Raw genomic sequence first — 18,937 nt, 5'->3', positions numbered from 1 at the left:
GAGAGCATGTCACTGAATCTCATAGAACCTTGGTTGGCACCACTGTACAACTGGAGCTAATGCGTGTCCTTGAGAGCAGAGACGGATCCACTCACAAAGGAACTCTGAGGACATCGCCAAGACTTGGTGTATGTGGAAAGGGCACTTTTGACAAAAGTCTCTTTCCATTCTCTGCACTCTAGACCCCCTCAAGGTTGAGGGGGTCGGGTTGGGTGGCCAATCTTCCTGTGCTCCACCCTCAACTCTGCTCATTGGCCCCACCCCTTGCCTTCCTGAGCCATCACCAAGCTCGTGCTGGAAACTTCTTGACCATGGCCATCTTGGAGAAACTCAGCCATGTAGAGACCCTATGGGGGCCATCATGGATGCTGAAGTGTTAAGAAGCTGCCCACTCCCTTTTGAGGAACACAACACACCTGGGGTTTTAATGAATATTTGGTCATTAAAATTACACATGTAAAAGCCCAGTTTCCCAAAGCCTTCACGTTTATGTTACAATTCTTTATAAATTTAGTACATTTTATATAAAATAAGAGGAAACAACTTTGATTAGTTTTCGATCGACTCAACTTGAAAGGACTAAATACCCCTTGAGCCATTAGTGTCATTTACATTAATTATTCGTTTCTCTTAAATTGCAGTGATAAATTTAGCACATTTAATTTTCTTCCTAAGCGACCTCAAATGCTTGATCCAGCAAGCTAATGATTCTGGCACACAAAATCTTCCAATGGATGATCTTAAAGTTTTGTAAATCTAGTACATTGGAAGTCATAAATATTGCAACTCTTTTAGTTCTCTCAGACTTTCAAACAGTGTTTACCAACTTAGGAGAATTATCATGTAACATTCAACTTCTGATTGTAAAGTCTTGAAATTGCATTTTTAAACTCGTACAGAGGGGAGTGTGGTGACTGGCAGGATGTGGGCCTGGGAGGTCTAGGACCAAAAGTGCCTGGGGTTAATAGAGATAATGACTTCAGAGGAGCTAGTATGTGTTCTGGGCGGAGATCCAGGCTGTGGAGAGGAAGGTGGATTCAAGCAGGTGCTGGTGTTGCAGGCAAAAGGCCCAAGTAAAGGTTCAAGCACCAGAGTGTGTAGGGAAAGAGAAGAGAAAAGGCGAGACAGAGCCTAGAACTTCGGGGGGCCTGGTAGAAGCTGACGATCGACCCAGAGAAGAATTCAGGAGAATAAGTCAGCAGTCTCAGCAGTCGGGGGCTCTGGGTCCTGTGCTCTTAACTTTTGGAGCCAAAAGGAGACCCTTCAGGAGTCATGGGCTCACCCTGTGCTGTGTGAATGTGATAAATCTTTAACTTTTAGAGTTAAGTCTCCCAACCTGTCAGATCATGAAGGCATCATGATAAAAATGATAAATAACAATCATGATAAATAATAATTTCTGATGTAAGTGGAGAAACAAAAAAAAAATTCTAATGAATGTCCAATTTCTAAATAAATAGGCTTTTTTAAAATGGAAATTGACCAAGAAGAAGTAGGCTGTGATACAGGAGCAGAAACTAGGGAAGGGTTTCCTAGAAATAAGAGGGATTGAGTGTCCTCTAAGACTATTGAGGGTGGTGAGGAAGAGGCTGGGGAGACAGGTAGCCCTGGAGGGAGTACCAGGTCACAGGGTGGCCACAGCTACATGTGGCAAGTCTGAATGGAGGTGTGCTTTAAGTGTAAAATGCACACTGTGTGGAAGGCCTTATGGAAGAGACGATGTCAAAGATTTAATTAATACTTTAAAAATTTTGATTACATCAACTCTATACTCTAGATATTGAATCTATAATCTAGAAATTCTAATATACTGAATAATAATATTGAGTTAAATAAAATGTATTAAAATTAACAAAATAATATTTATTTATTTATTTATTCATTTATTTAAAGAGAGGGAGTGCACGAACAGAGGGAAAGGGGTAGGGGCAGAGGGAGGGGGAGAGAGGGACTCTCAAGCAGGCTTCACATTCAGCACAGAGCCTGATGCGGGGCTCCATCTCACAACTCTGAGATCATGACCTGAGCTAAAATCAAGAGTTGGACACTTAAATGACAGAGCCACCCAGGTGCCCCAACATACTAATTTTTAAATGTGGCCATTAGAAGGTATTCAGTTGTTTATGTGAATTATTTTTCTGTTTGGCAGTGCTGGGTTAGAGTCCTGAGCTGGATGAGAAAGGATCAGGGAAGTATATCCCTACAATCGATTTTTTTTTTTTACACTGTGGTGTCTAATCCTTGGTTGAACTTGTTTAAATTGTTGGGTTCCCCCTTTCCTCCTTCCAGGTCTTTACAAGGTCTGCTGCATACTTAACTTTCTCTATGTGAGGTTTTTTTCTGTGAGTAGAAATTGTGTTGCACATGTGGGTCACTGGAAGAGGGCAGACAGTTCTAGGGGAAGAGGTTATCACGACAACAATAAGCCTGCTCCACCAGGAATATATAGACACTATGGGAGGGGTTTTGATTTCTACAAGGTGTGGCTTCAGGGCTCTGAGTCTCAGTCATGTCAGGTCTCATGAAGTAGCAGTGTCCCTAGGGCCACTGGGGTTACATCAATTTGTAGGGATTGCGAGTTTATAGGTAAAAAGCCTACGCTTAAATGTGATCAGTGATGACAGGGTGCAAATCCCCATGATAAGCAGGAGGAATTGACTGCCCACTGCTTTAACTATCTGGCTGCTTTCCAGAATGTTTCCAGTAAGCGAGGTGGATGAGCTTGGAGGAGAACCTAGTGATCAGGTGCAGACACAAACATGCGTTGAATGGCAGCAGACCCTTTCTGTTAGACCTCTGTGTGGCCGAGTCTAGCCAGTGTTCTCACACTCCTCCTGGGACTGCTCTCTTACTCACAGCCCAGGTTTACTGAGGACAGAACATTCCTGCTGCTGAGCCTCCTGGGTTTGACTACCCACGCCTTCTGTGACCTGGTTCCCATCCAGCCACCCCTTGTAAATCTTCACAGCAGCCCTCTTGGAACCAGTTTCTGGGAGAAAAGACTCTAGTATTTTGTTAAAGACTCTAGTATTTTGTTAAAGACTCTCTCTGTCATCAGAGGCTCCCTTCCTGTTCCCACCTTTTGGCCTTGAGGAAGTGAGAGAAAAGATTCCATGGAGCTCACATCTCAACACCGGAGACAGCAGAGTTGTCAATGACCTTCCCATCTGACACCTAAGAAAGTCAAGGTCCACAATCCCCAAACTGAAATCCTTTGTGTCAGATGGGATTTTGAATTCAGGCTTTTTCAGATTTTAAGAAGGTAATATGGTACATAAAACGTGGAACACATAAAACATATATGAAGCATATAACATTCCACCAAGTTCTGGGGAAGCACCCATAAACAAAGGCATTATTGTTTCTGTAGCAAAGCAAGAGAAGAATCACACTAAGAAAAATAAAGTCTTCAAATAGCCTCATCTCCATTCAGGACAAGTTTTAATGACAGGTGAGTTTGCTCTTCACTTACTAAAGACAAACAAATAAACTTCTGGTTTTCAGAGCTTTCTGAATTCTGTAACCACAATGAGCAAGTGTGGACCTAGACTCTCAGTGGGCACCTGTGCTGTGCTCGCTGGTGTGGGCTTCACTGCCACCGTCAGGGCCCCAGGAGACCTTGGTAGCCCTAGAAAACCTGGGGCAACTTTGGCATATTTAGGGGTTAATTCACCATTTGTGATTAACCAAAGTCTGAGAATTCCCTGAATGGGAGTTCCCCAAACAGCCTATTTCTGTTCCCATTGCTTTTTGGGGAGCCATAATGAGGGATGGCAGGGGAAATTTTTTTTCTGCATTATTCAATTCTGAAGCCTCACTGAGAATCAAAGACAGGTATTTTATTTTTTGCCATTTTTCTACTTCATGTCTAGTGTATAATTTTATTTTTAATCAACAAGCATTTTCATTGCATGTATATATCAGGTACTGCTGTAAGATAGGGACTATTAGGAGCTTCGGTTTACAGGTAGGATGAGGCTCAGGAGGATCAAAGAGCGTGGTCAAGGTCACACAGCTAGCAAAATGGCAGAGGAAGAATTAAAACCCACAAGTCTAACTTCAAAGTCTATGCTCTTAACCACTATACCACACCCCTTATGAAACATTGGGTTTATGGGAGGTTAAAACACATAGTACACACAAGAAGAAAAGCACTTAATTTTTTTTTAACAAGAAATAAATGTGATTTACTTCTTCCAGGGAGTTAAGCCATGCCCTGAAAGCATTAACTTTCCATCTGTGGTCACTTATCTCTCACCCAAAGTAAGATTCAGTATGGTATTTTTTTTTTGGAAGAATTGGCAGTTAAATATGGAGCTTGTTGCCCCAACAATTATATATTTTAATAGAAGAATTTAAAATTAAGTAATGTTTGTAAGTGTAAATTGAATTTCTAGAGCTTAGGAATAATTTACATTATAAAGAACTTCCTAACTCTCTTCTGTGCATGAATAGGCTTAAAATATGATGATGACTATTATTGTTCATGATACTATAGTTATGACTTTGAACATGCAAAGTGCTTTAAAAATCACAAATTATTAATGAGAATATTGCTGTTGAAGATTTTTATGGTTAATAAGGAATATAATTATTCTATAGAAAGAAATGTTTCATACATTGTCATAATTTGGGGTGAATAAACAAAGCTAGCATAGGGCCACATCATTAGGCATTTAAAGAAGGTTACCCTTCACTGAATAGATTCAGAATTCAAGGATCAAAAATATCCTGCCAATGTTTTGGAAGATGAGGCTCAAATACACTTTGATTAGAAATCTATACCCAGCAAATCCATCTGTTTCTATACATTTGTACTCACTTTACCTTCATTTCTTAAGTAGGAGATTTCACTTGGCAAAATCCCCATATTGCCTCCAGTAGACCGAGAAGAAAAGTGATATGGATACACTGGAGGTCCCTGGGTTCCCCCCAAGAAGCCAGGCATGAGGAAGCCCACCATCTGGGGAAGAGTTGGTGTGGCTGGGGTTGACTGAAAGGAAAGAACACAGGGGAAAAGCTGATTTTTTTTTTTCCACTGGGAGATTTATTTGCACTGGGTGAGTTGATTATTAATCCATAAAGTTCCTTCCATATCTACCGAGGCAGTGATTTCTCATCTCCTCTAAAAGTCCTAAGCAAAACAAACATTTATTAATGGTATGAGGCAGGATAAGTTATGCTGCAGTGCAGTAATGTCTCGGTAACTTCATACCACAAAGGGCTATTTCTCACTTAAGAAGTCCACTGTGGGCTGGGTGATTTCCCGGGCGTCTGTCCACTAAGCTGTAACTCGACAATCCAGGCCAATCTTGCAGGTCTGCCACATTGCCGTGAGCCCTCCTTAACTGTCCAGGCAAATGAAGGGAAGACACAGCTGGAAGGTTGAGCATTGCCCCTTCTGAGTTTCGACCTGTAAGATTCACTGGTTCATAGCCCGACGGACAGAACTAGTTTCATGGCTCCACCCAAGGGAATGTGGCCAGTAACCTGGTTTCTGTTGCACTGTTTGAAATGAGAATCATCATCCCAAACTGAGTATCAGTGACAATTATAGACATCTCAGCCTCCTTCTCTTAAGGAAAACTCAGGGAGCTGTATTTGTTGTGTGGAGTATTTGCTGACGTGATGACGATGGGGGATGATGATGATGATGATGTGGGATAATGATGGATGATGATGATGATGATGATGATGATGATGGAGTATGATGGGGATGACAATGATGACGAAGGTATGAATGAAGGCTCCCAGAAGGCAGGGACAGTGTTTATGTGTCTTGGTATCCCTCACCCGGGCATGTACATGCGTCGGGAAAAGGATTCAACAAAGCCTTATGGGGGAAAGAAATGAAGGAATGAGGCACTCTGTATTCATAACTTCCCGAGGCATTTCTTACTGCCATTCTTTTCCCGCAGACCCCAGTTATATCACATCCAAAGGCATTCTACAAGCCTGAAATAGCTTCCTGCTTGCCATCATTCATCTTGATGAGAACTGGAAACCATGGTCTTGCTGCTCTGGTAGCAGTTAGAAAACAATAGGAAGCAAGTAAATTGCCTTTCAGATGTAGACCATGTTTGCCCCTTACCTAAATCTCTTTCCAAGGAAGCATATTAGCCTTCAGATACATTTTGCATGTTAGACCCCTTGGCCATGTCTTTATCCAAACCATTCCTTACACCGTTCTCTCAATATGAAACGCTCCCACCACTATCAGCATTCCTGCTCGTGGTTATTTTTCTCATCACAGTAATGGGCCCGTATTAACCACATGTTGTCTCTCATCTAGTTTCCTGTGCGGTCGATGACACTCCCCTTGTGAGGCGGTTTGGCCCTGCAGCCACTGCCCAGATAATGGCCCGTCTTGATGTTTTGGCTTTGGCCTTCTTAGAACCCACTCATGAATGACCAAATGGCCCTTGGCTGGACTCCTAAAAATAACTTGTTTTGCCTGTTGCCTTGACATCTGACTGCAAAGTTGGTGATATGTATTATTAAGTAAATGGGAATTTAAAAAAATTTTGCTGTGGTTTATGTACTGTTGATCTCATGCTGTGGTTTGAAACAATGTCAGGATTGCTACAGACTCTTTTGAGTTTATGGATGAATGTAGGTACGCCCGAGTACAGGGTTCTTCTACTTCTTGGAGTGAAATCCTTTATGCAGGCTTTGGTTTTCTCCTCTAGGCCTGGTGTCATGCAACGAAACTCTGTATGTACACGGTCATATTTTCATCTGTGTGCAGGCTGCCCCCTTGGGGTTTGAATATTAGCATTTACTGATTTTTCCTGCCATATACATTTAAGCGCAAAGAGTTTCATTTAGATGCAGAAAGGCCTGGAGGTTTGAGGGGGCGTAAGTTTTCAATAACGAGCTTAGTATGTACAAAAAGGTAATGGGCAGTTTTATATGGACTATTTATAAACTATTGAAGGGGAAAAAAAGCACACTTCATTCTTGTTATGAGGATAAGGCACACTGGATGAGAAGACTGTGTTCATTCAAGTTTAACTGCTCTCTATCAAAAGGCTTGGAACGGGTGGAAATCAGTATATCAAAAAGACAGCAGGCCAACTAAAAACACCATACAATATTAATCCCAAGTAGTCCTATTTATCTTCCTCTCTGCAATTTATTAAAGCCCTGGCAATACTAAGAGAAGCCTGAAAAATGAGGAAGGGAATGATCCCACTTTTTAGTTATTTGATAGTCTCATAATTGTAATCCAATACTTTGACTTTGGCCTCTTGTTTGAACATGTCTTTGGTTGTAGACCAGGTTGTTCTTAACTGGCTATAATCTACTTTCTGGATTTTCTAATTGAAAAAAAAAAAAAACACATAAACACACATTAATCGCATGTCCTCGTGCTCTAGCCTCTTATTTACTAAGAAATGCATTAATTCTTTTAATAGTATTAAATGAGTGTCCAGACTGTCGGTTATGGTTTTCTAATTGCTAACAGTCCACCTGCACTTTTTCAAACTTTCTTTTTTTCTAGTGCTCATATGTTCACAGGAACGCAGTCCAAATGGTTAGGGGTTATAGCTAAGTTGCAAGTGTTTGACACAGGGGTGTATTATAAAAATGCCCAGACTATACCCTGCCTCCTAGAGGTGAGGACAGAGACTGCAGGGATCATGCAATCATTTTTGAGCAAGAACATGATCCTGTCCTTTTATACCTAGCTGGTGGCCAAAAGCTATGACAAGTGCATTCGAAACCCCAGCTAAGGCTGTGTTTCATTCACCTGCAGAGGTGAGGCATTTCTCAATCTTTGACAAGTAATGGATTCAACAGGGAGGCTTTTCAGACACACATTCCTGGATTCCATGGCCAGACCTTCCCCTTGGAGACAAGGCTTCAGTAAGGCTCAAGTGGGATCCTGACAACAATAGTTTGTGAAAAATCCCCAGGTGATTCTAATGAGCACTTAAAGTTGTTGAAGTTGCAACCAATGCCTGTGGTCAGACCCCCAAGCCTGAATACATGGAGAAAGATTCAAGGGAATCAGGGGATTAGCCCAGCTCCGGTTCTTTCCCAAAATGCACTGGGATCCTGGAAAATTCCTGATAGTTCTCCCAAACTTCAGAGCCATAGAGAGCTGAAAAATCTCTCCTTTTCTAGGCCACAAAATTCTGGCAGGTGGTTGGTGATTTCTTTGTAATAGATAAGAATGGAATGGTTACTTTATACAGATTGGGAACCTTACCTTCTTTCAAAAACTATTTGAGTGCTGCACTGTGTGCCAGACTTGTTAGATGTGTAACAAGTAATCCTAACATGTGGCACAAGTAATCTTAAACCCAATCATTCTAAATTGGGGCTTCCTTAAGACTTACAAAAACCAATTAGGGGCACCTGGGTGGCTCAGTGATTGAGCGTCTGCCTTTGGCTCAGGTTGTGATCCTGAGGCCCTAGAATCGAGTCCTGCCTCAGGATCCCTACGGAGAGCCTACTTCTCCCTCTGCCTATGTCTCTGCTTCTTTCTCTGTGTCTCTTATGAATAAATAAATAAAATCTTAAAAACAAAACAAAACAAAACACCAATTAGAAGCCTTTCCATTTTCAACTTAAAACTCATCTTGGTTTTACAAATGTATTTTTTATAATTTCCTCTTTCTCCTATGTGAACATCAATACTTCAGATTTCTTTTATTAATATAGTAATTTTTTAATGCATTCTTACATTTCAACTGAACAATCCAAAACATTAAAGCTTGCTTTGATTTTCACATGAGAAATAGACAAATACTCTAAAATCTACTTTCTGCATATTAGATGCCTCAAATCTCTGGAAGACAGCTAAACTTCAAAACCAAACCATGAAAGGAAATAATAGCTAATAGTAACAACATCTTCTGGACAGCTCTGAAAATGGAGGTTGCAAACTTTTTATTCAAATGAAGGAAGGATTCTCAGGATAAAGGTGATGGGCAATATCGTGTCCTATTTGCAGGCTACAAACTAGGAATTCAGTTTGAAATGGAATCTCGGACTTGAGTACTCTTGACTCTATTATTCTTTATCTCAATCATGTTTCCTCAAATGGATTGTCTTTGATAGTTGCCTAGAATTCAAGGGAAATAGTGGTTAAATAAAACCATCATGATTGATTTTCTAGGGAAAAATAGGGTTTTATCTATCTACCCACCCACCCATTTATCTGTCCTCTATCTCTGTCATTTCTTGCTTTCTCTTATCCTTCCCCCATCTGTTTTTGGAGGGTCTAAAACTTAAAAATATCCTAAATGACCTTATATCTCACAAGTGTCAGCACATAATCACAAAGCCTATTAAATATTCAACAGAAGTATAAGGAAAAAAAATGGAAAAATCTCTATCTACCTTGGTGACCCTTTGTTACCCTGTCTGGTATATTCCAGGCCACCACTTAAACACATTTTAAACTGTTTTTCTCAGCAATATGTAGACTTATGGAAACTTTTCTTAATGTCATCCATATATGCTAAAGAGTTACCTCTCATCATGGAAAAAGCACATGGACAAGGAGAAAGAACAATAGTGGGAACGAAAAGAAAAGTAGTTGGCCAAAAAAGGGAGGGAATATCGTCATTTATGACAACATGGATGGACCTCAAGGACATCATGCTAAGTGAAAAAAGTCAGACAGAGAAAGACAAATAGTATATGATTTCACTTACACAAGGAAGCTAAAAAATAAAACAAAACCTCAAAACTAAAAAAGAACAGAATGGTGGTTGCCAGAGATGATGGGTAGAGGGTGGGAGAAACAGGTAAAGGGAGTCAAAAGGTAAAAAGGGAAAACAAAAATGAAAACATCATGTTGCCTACCTTAAGTATATATAGTTTTTATTTGTCAAGTAGACCACTACAAACTAGAAAAAAAAAAACTAAAACAAAAGTCTTCATGTTGGAGGAATGTTCTGTTTTACCTATAAGAAAAAAACTAGCTATGAAATTATTTCGGAGTTTCATTAAAGAGCATTGATAAAAAATGTAAAGTATATTGAACTAAGTATATTACAGGAAAAGTTTGTGCATACTGCTTAGAGCAGTTGGACTCGGTCCTTTTTAACCATAACCAGTCTATAAGGTTTTGCTATAAATATCATGCAAAATAATTTAAGGGTGTTCAGTATCTAAATACATATACATAATATGTTATGAGAAGGAACAAGGGTAGTTGGCCAGATCTTGAGACTGAAGTCACACTCTTTAGGGAACCCATCTTCCATGATCAGAAACATTGAGAGTCTTAGATGTTTCCCTACAAAATGACCTAAAAAGAATTATTTTGCCACACGATAAGCTGTCTCCTTGAGCATGTGGTACTTGTTGAATTTAGCCTTTGGAACAGGAGGTAGAAACAGGGATACTAGAAACTCTACTTTCTGTTTATTTCTTTGGGAAAGAACTAATGCTCCTATTCCTTCTCTTCTTCCTGAAACACAGGGAAACTATGCTTCCCAGGCTCTCTAGCAATTGTTCTGGGGCCACATGGCTGAGTTCTGTCTGCTAAAATGTGGTCAGAAGTGTCAAAAGTCACTCTAGGCTCGGACCATTAAAAATCTCCCATGGATGATCCTACGCACGCTCTCTTTTGTTGAGGCATGGGCGGCCCAAGTGTCTGATGGCTGAGATAGAAAACCTTGATCTTGGAATAGCTGCAAGGAACAGAGGCCTTCAGGTTCTTCCGCTGTCTCAAGGAGTCCACATCAGACTGTTACATCAGAAAGACACTTTTCATGAGGCCACTGGAGGAGAGGGTGGTTGTTCTAACAGCTAGCATTATTTCCCCTACCTAATATTTTTTACATATACTAAATATGCAAGTATATTAGAATCTAATATTTAAAGATAGCCTTTGTCATGTTGGCATATTTATAAGATACTGTATTTCATTTAAAGGTGTAAACTTCAGTGGTAACATAAACTGTACTGTTCACTGTGCTTTAGGGAAAGGCATAGATAAAGCATGAGTTAGGATTTGGTTCAGCTATATGTGAAGAAACTCTAAATGACCAGGCTCTAAACAAGATAGACAGGATTTTTCTCTTATAGAAACAAAGTCTAGAAGCAGTCAAGAAGCAGGCTGGGCTGGTATGTTCACTTTAGGAACTCATTAAATTCAGAAGCTTCTTCTACGTCACCTGTCCAGCCTCTCTACAGTGTGGCTCTCATTCTCATGGTCCATGATGACAGCCCAAGCTCCAGCCATCACATCCATATCCCAGGGAGTAGAAAAGGACAAAGAGGAAAGGGATCACAGGGCATTTTAACAGTTTTTTTAAAGGGAGGCTTCCTATAAAGTGCCATAGAACGTTTCTACTTATATATCATTGTCCAAAGCTTATCATTTAAGTATACCTATCTGCAAAGGAAGCCAGGAAAGGTAGTTTTTAATTGTAGCAGCAATGTACCTAGTGAAAATGGAGTGTTTTACTGCTGACAAAGAAAGGGATAGACTTCCAGGAGCCTCTACTACATTTGGTAAGAACGAACTTCTTACTGTGAGGGGATCATTTTGGACATGGAATTTTGGACATACATCTGTGTATATACATATAAATTTTTGTTTATATTAGATATATGTAGTGCATATAGCTTCTCATTTCCATCCTCATCTCAGCCCATCAGAATTCCTCTAGAGTCAATGAATGAAGTACTGTCCAGTGTTTGGGACATAAACAGAAGGATGGCAGATGACAAGAGATGGGCAAAGATACTTTCCGTGTTGTATATCAGGATGCACAAAAGAATTAGTTACAGGGCCTACAATTGTTTCAGTGTAAGGAGGACGAAGATTGTGATTGTGGTATAGCTAGTGTAAGGAGGATGAACATTGTGATTGTGGATTTATGGATAGCTAGTCTCTATTCTGAGTCTGTTTGTGTGCAGTTGTGTGAGTGAATGGTAAGAACTCACTGTACTCCATTTCTACAAGGCGCACTATCATGTAGCATCATGGAGAAACTGGTAGAACAAATAAATATTAAATAGAGAACTGTCTTTCAATTAGGTATGTGGTAGACCCCTTTCTTTATCCTGTTTCCTTCAGGTGTACCATATTTTCCAGGAGTATAACACATACACTGGGTTCCCCTTTACTTCCTACGATGTCAGTAATGCCCTCCTCCTGTGTAATAGAGTATTTTTGGCCTTAAAATTGTATCTATCCTTCTCCCTCATTCTTTATCCACTCATGTAAATTCTAACACTGTATTTGCCCATGTGGCCCCCAAAGACACAGAGGAAATGTTTCATAGATTCAGAGATTTGGGGTTTTGAGTGCCTTTGGACATCAGGTGTTGGCAAAGTCCAAGAAACAAGGCCTTAATGAACTACCTGCCAGCTTTCCAAAGGGCTACTCTTGGATTCCCCACTAATTCTGTAAGGAAGGTACATGCTTGCCCTGTCATCTGTCTTTATAGAGGTAGTGCTTGAGGTCCTGATACACTATGGTAACTTGGGTCCAGTCACAGAGCTAGTGGCAGCCTGAGGCCCCCTGCAAACTGCCTGCCACCAAACCCCACGCCTAACACCACTACATGCCACTGCCTCCACCATGACTCACCACCAGATCCTTGATCCCCTCGCGCTGGTGTCAGCGAAGTGCCCTCTTGGAGCACTGCCTGATGTGGGGCAATCCGTCTCTGGGAAAGCCTATCGTCTAACTGGGAAATAACAAAGTGCTATGAAATGACTGGAATGCCAAATATCCTGTCCAGGGGTGCCTGGGCGGCTCAGTCGTTGAGCGTCTGCCTTCAGCTCAGGGCGTGTTCCAGGGGTCCTGGGATCGCGTCCTGCATCGGGCTCCCTGCATGGAGCCTGCTTCTCCCTTTGCCTCTGTCTCTGCCTCTCTCTGTCTCTCATGAAAAACAAAACAAGAAAAAAAATAAACCCCAATATCCTGTCCACCAGAAGACCCTGGTCTCAAGGCCTGAAACGGCTCAGGGACTGTGCTTGACTCTGTGGCCGCTAACATCCTTTCATGGGCCATCTTGCCTTCCGAGGACAAGAAGCACCCATTGGAGGCACAGATTTGGTGGAGACTTTTCGTCAGGCAGTTCCATCTTGCCATGAATCAACCACTAACCATTTTCATGTGCTCACTTATTTACTGCCCCCTCCTCCTCCCAAAACATTTATTTGCAATCACGTTCATATATTCTGGGCACTGCGAGTCAGTTCAGTTAACAAGGAAGAAGGAAACCGATAAAGATATTGTTAATGGATCTCTTTGTGCATAAAAAGAACTCGAATCTTCCCTCCCACATGCTGTCCTGAATTCCCCTTTTCCTCCTTCTCAAAGTTTTACTTTTTCTCAAATGTCTGTGTATGCCATATGACAGTGATTTTCTCTGGTAATTGCTTTATTCTTTGCTAAGAACCTTTACAATGGTGAACTCCTACAATACTTATGTGTAAATTAGGGCTGTTCCAAGGCAAAAACTGAACCTTTGAATATAAACCTGCGCCATATCTCCCTCGCTGTGAATGTGAGTAGAATTTCTGACTGGTGCAAACCCCCCGCCAAATCCCCTCCTTTAAAAAAAAAAAATCACTCCTTTTTTTTTTTGCATCTATGGTTTCATGCCTTTGGGTTTACAACACAGGATCTCAGAGAGGACAGATCATAAATTCATTTCAAAATAATCGGCTTACTAAGGAAGAGTATATTTCATTCTTTTGTACACAAAAGTTGGGTGGAATTCTATATAAATGGAATTCTAAAATTCAAGCGTTCTCTGGCTAACAAGGCTCATGAGCAGGCTGGCTGTGGGGCAGGGGGTGGCTGTGTCCCCAGGTAGCGGGGCCCAACATAAGAAAAAGCCACACACCTTATCTGAGGGGCCCCCAAAGAGAGGATCTTGCTAGCATAGCTTTATTTTGCTCACTTGCAATAGCAACAACAAAATGATGTCGCAGACGCAAACTGCCATGTCCCACCCACACCATCTGTCCTGCGCTGTGCACCCACAGCCCCCTCATTCTACAAATTAATCTTTCACACATTTTTTAACAAAAAAAGTGTTAATGTTATAAAAGAAAAAAAAAACAAGGAAAACAGAAAGGGCTGTGTAGAAAATAAATTAAATTTAAATTTGATGGCAGTTATGACTTTTTTTATTGACTATAAGAGCAAACAGTCACATCAAATTGGTGCCACTGGCATATCATTAAAACTACAGGGCACCCTTAATGATCTCTGACAATGATTGCGTGTGTGTTTTTTTTTAAATATAGCATGCACATTTTGTCCAATTTGGGCTCTTTTTTCCTGTTGCTTTTGTCCTCTTTCTGAGTGGATATTATTCATGAACTGAGCCTTTATTATCTATTTGGCCATCTGCATAGCATTGGCCATAGTCCCCTGTATTGTAATTTTGAGTGAAAAGGACTATAGGAGATCACAATACTAATACTACTACTACGAATAATATGCTTTAAGAACCCAAAAGTAAAAAATCAAAAACAAAAACCCAAATTATTTGTGATGGAGGTAAGGTTTGAAGACACATATAGCAAGGAGGTGGGGGCACACAGAAATCACTCCATTTGCTCATTTAGGATCATAGAATCTGGATATTCACTCTGACCAAACTGGCACCTACTTGCCTTGGTAACAGGCAGTTTAGAAAGTGATGCTCCTTCGAGGCAGAATGTCTTTGAAAGGGAAAAAAAAAAACATTTTTTCCCCTTACTTGTTTCTCTCTCCTTTTCAGCAGTCTGCACATCTGTTAGTGGAGTGGCAACCCCAAACAGTAGCATGGCCCCGAAGCTATTAAGATTCTAAAATTTGAATATTCATGTTTACGAGGCATTAGTTGCCTTGTTTTAGTCTAGCGAAGGAAGATTTTAAATTAAAATATAAGGACATACTATTTCCAATTAAGAAAATTCTGTGCTAGGAAAAATGAACTGACTGAAAACTTGTATAATTGCTTTATTTCCTAAAACTTTGCCTAGTTTTATTTGGTCTTCATCCTTTCTTCTCCCTCCTCTTTGATCTCTTCTTCTCTTTCTTTCTGAAAGTCTCTTAATCAGTATTAGTTTACCATTTTTTCCCTTTCCACTTGCCAGATCTTTCCTGCAGCCACTAGAAGGCCATCAAGGTCAGCTGACTAAAGATGTATGTGGACTAACCTGGAAACATCTTCCTGAGAAGAGCAAACACACAAGACTGTAATGATTGATGACAGTAACACTTCAGTTTGAAATGAAAATGTGTAATAATCTATTTGGTTTTTAATGTTCCTTGTTTTTTTCTTGTAATTGTTTCCTGTTAAATTTGAGGACTATGCAATGAAAGTGATGCATACACACACACACACACATACACAGGCGTGCACACACGCGCACACCTCACATGCATGTGCCATGGGTTTACTCCCAAAGCAAGATGAAGTCTGTCAGTTATCTCATGATTTGGAAAATGAATTCTTTACTTGCATTCACAAGTGGCTTAAAATAACTTAAAAAATTTTGTCTTCCCTCTCCAAATTGGTTCATGTATGTATATAGTAACAACCTATATGGCATAAAATTTTCATATTTGGAAAGTTTGAGCTAATCACTTTAATATGCATATTGACTTACCTAAAAATAATGAAGAGTTTCTAAGACCAAGAGGGATAACCCAGTTTCAAAATTAACAACTTGTTCATGGTTGGTAAAATTTAGGCCATATGTTTTTATTTATTTTCATATCCATTTAAAATGTATGTTGACGGTCTGTTGGTCATTTAAAAAATGAGTTAATTTATTCCTTCATTTTTAAGACAATTTTAATTATGAGTATAACAATAGCCCAGACATATTAAACACTTCCATCTCATTGAATGGTATGGAACTTTTATTAACATTATAAAATATATGTTTACATATCAATATTGTATATGTTATATATTATCTGTAGAAAATAAAACTATAATGTTATTTCTTACACCTGTCATATGGTTCCATTCCCACTACATTGGTGTGATAATCACTGATATTTTTAAACCTTATCCAGATGTACATTTGATAAAATGGTACAGACTTCTCTGTAACAAACTATATTTCCAGTCTAAATCTTTAAAAAAATAAAAAATAGAAATCTACCCCTCACACAGAAAAATGCCCAGCCTTGAGCATTCTTGTTTGAGAGCCAATGTTTCTACTCTTGCAGCAGAACAAGAATAAAGTGGTTAAAGATCATGAATTCAAATATAATTTCGTAGATATATGCTATAAAATAAGTACTTTTAATAATATTAAAAGACACCATACTTGTATGAAATGGTTTGGGCCAATATCACATGCTTTGACTCTGCTTTATTGCCCTCTTCCAACACACCCCCAACCACCCCCAAGTATTATTTGCATGGAACATCATCCGAATGCTAAACATTAGCTCTTAACCAGGGCTGAGGAGTGTTCTAACGAGGAAGCCGGAGTCAGAACAATGAACAGGGCCAGGAGTACTCACTCATGCTCACCCTCCAGAGGTTATAGGATTGTTTTGAGGAGCACAATTGGAGTAATGAAACACTAGTGTGCTTAGGTAAAGTGGCCTCTTTTTTGGATATTTTTGTAGCTGTTTTAAGTGTTACAGATTGCTAATCTCAGAAGCTGTGTGAGAAGAAAGGATCTCAATCAAATTTCGGACCAGATCCCTCCTTATGGCCATGAGAGTTTGATTTTCATTTACACAACAATAAATGTAGGCATAAGGGTTTGAGATAAATTATGGAAGCCCTTTAGCCATAACCATTACATTCTGCCACCAAATGAGCTGCTGTTCTCACTTTGTTTTATGGACTCTGCGTAGCCTGTGTTATTGTATCTGCCAAATAAAACCCAGCAAACCATGCAAATGAAAATCTAATCTTTTATATTTCATAGTGACAGGATGCACCCATATATACAGTTTTATAGATTCCTCTGCACCAGATTTACTGCTATTAGGACCCTACTGTCTTAGTATGATCTGTAGGATGGGAAAATATCCCTTGCTGGGAGGCTCCTTCCTTTATGTCCACCAGTGGCATTTGTACCCAGTTGGAGCTACACTTGAAAAGTGAGCAATGATTTCTTTCATTCTATGATGTCTAACTTGTCTGTGTGGTTCAGTTGAGATCATGGACTTTGCCCTTAAGGATAAAGACCTGGTAGGTTGTATTTCTTTCAAGGCACAGCAGATTTTAATTTGTTGAAAAACAATGGAGGCTTTTCTTTTAGTTTCAGAGTGGCCTAAATATCTGAAGAACAATGACTTAATGAATCGATGACTAACTCGTTCTGCAACTAACCAATCTCAATCTTGGGCCTTGAACAAGCCACTTAGCCATTCCATATAAACATTCTTCTCCCAGTTGCAAAAATAACAAAAAAATTTCTGCCTATAAGAGGTATTGCTCAATAACTCATTTCTAAAATGCCTCAAAGATGAAATACTCTTTACATATGCTAGGGAATTGCTATGATTCTACCAGAAGTAAAGTCTGCACCACATCCATCTGGGTTGTTTCTCTCCTGGGTCAGAGTACTCCCAAGAAGGGAAACGGACAGTCTTCTGGTAATCTGTAGAATCAGCCGTACTTTTCACTTTTTCCTGAGTTTGAAGGAAGCAGTTGTAAATGAAAAGCACCGCTATTCCCTCCAGCTGGAAAAACGTAAAGGTGTAAGTTCTTTCTTTCCATCCTTCCCTTCCTCCCTGCCTTTCCCACCTCCATCCCTCTCTGCTTACAAATCTTTCTTGAATGTGTATTCTATGTCCAGCACCATTCTGAGCGCTTGCTAAGGGTACAGTTGTTACTTTCATAGAAGATGTCCCCAAATGAGGGAGCTTAGATCCTATTGAGGAAGATAGTAAACAAAACATAGAGTCAATATCTTAGATCACGGAAATTTTTCCTGGTTCACCTGATTCCAGCAGTTCAGTCTTCTCTCTCTTCGATGCTAATTCATGCATCTGGTCATAATCCTGGCCAGATGTTTTATATGCAGGCTGATGTGCTTTGTGCCAGGCCTTATGCATGCTAGATGTTTAGTGACTGTTGAATGAATGAATTTCTAAAATATGGTTAGTTACGTTGATAAGTAGTTCATATTCCTCAATGAAATGTCAAAACCTCCCCACCATTTCTCCATAGGGTCAAACCGAATACCATGTAATGAGTGTGCTCTGAAACTCGGATGCTATGTTACAAGGGTTCATATCAAGCAGGTCTTATCAGAAAAACCAACTAAACTAATGACCTATAGAGACATGTGCTCGCTCACACATTTATGCAGTAGGCAGTTGCCCTGATGGTGACAATTTAATGTCTTAGGAAGAGTTAAATACCAAGTATATTCTAATTCTCTTTACCTTGGGGCTGGCTATTTCTTAAAGCAGTATTTAAGGACAAAGAGCAAGATATGAGCTGACAAAAAAACCAAAAAAACAAAAAAACAGTGGCATAGGATCAGCAGGGCCAGGAAGGAATATCAACATCTCCGTATATTTACCTTGTTGCCACTACCACCTCCACCAGCACCACATCCACAAACCAAGGCCTCTACCCACTTCCTTCTGGGATCTTTCCTTTTCTTCATCTCTCTTCCATTATCCCTCTAGACTGCCACCATCTTCTCACTGTTCTTTAATAGCCCTACCTCTCCCCTATGAAACTATTATTTCCTATGCTGCTCTTCTCTCTTAGTATTTCTGTCTAAAATGCTCTATTATGCACGCATCTTTGTTGACTCTCGTTGCTGTTCTGTCTTAGTGAGCCTGTGTTCCTGCGCCTGTCCCGTATTCCACAAGCTAAGGCATGGCTTGGCAATGTGGACCGGTTGTCAGTTTCTTGTTTTTTGAGGGTTTTTGACTCACAACCTCCCCTTTATTTATTTTTTATTTATTTATTTATTTATTTATTTATTTATTTATTTATTTATTTTTGCTGTGATCTTGTTGAAAAGC

The 18,937-nt window shown here is 39.9% G+C and overlaps 1 long non-coding RNA gene across 1 annotated transcript in view; it reads left to right on the top strand.

Annotated features, from left to right (window-relative positions):
* The window catches only part of LOC112923529 (uncharacterized), a 107,682-nt gene extending 91,412 nt beyond the window's left edge, over positions 1-16,270 (top strand). The window contains exon 3 of the long non-coding RNA XR_003235690.2: positions 15,073-16,270. This is a non-coding gene — a long non-coding RNA (uncharacterized lncRNA). The remainder of the gene's footprint in view (positions 1-15,072) is intronic.
* Positions 16,271-18,937: the final 2,667 nt, after the last annotated feature.

This window comes from Vulpes vulpes, chromosome 13, assembly GCF_048418805.1.
Source record: "Vulpes vulpes isolate BD-2025 chromosome 13, VulVul3, whole genome shotgun sequence".
Lineage (NCBI taxonomy): Eukaryota > Metazoa > Chordata > Mammalia > Carnivora > Canidae > Vulpes > Vulpes vulpes.
This window is presented reverse-complemented; position numbering and strand designations above follow the sequence as displayed.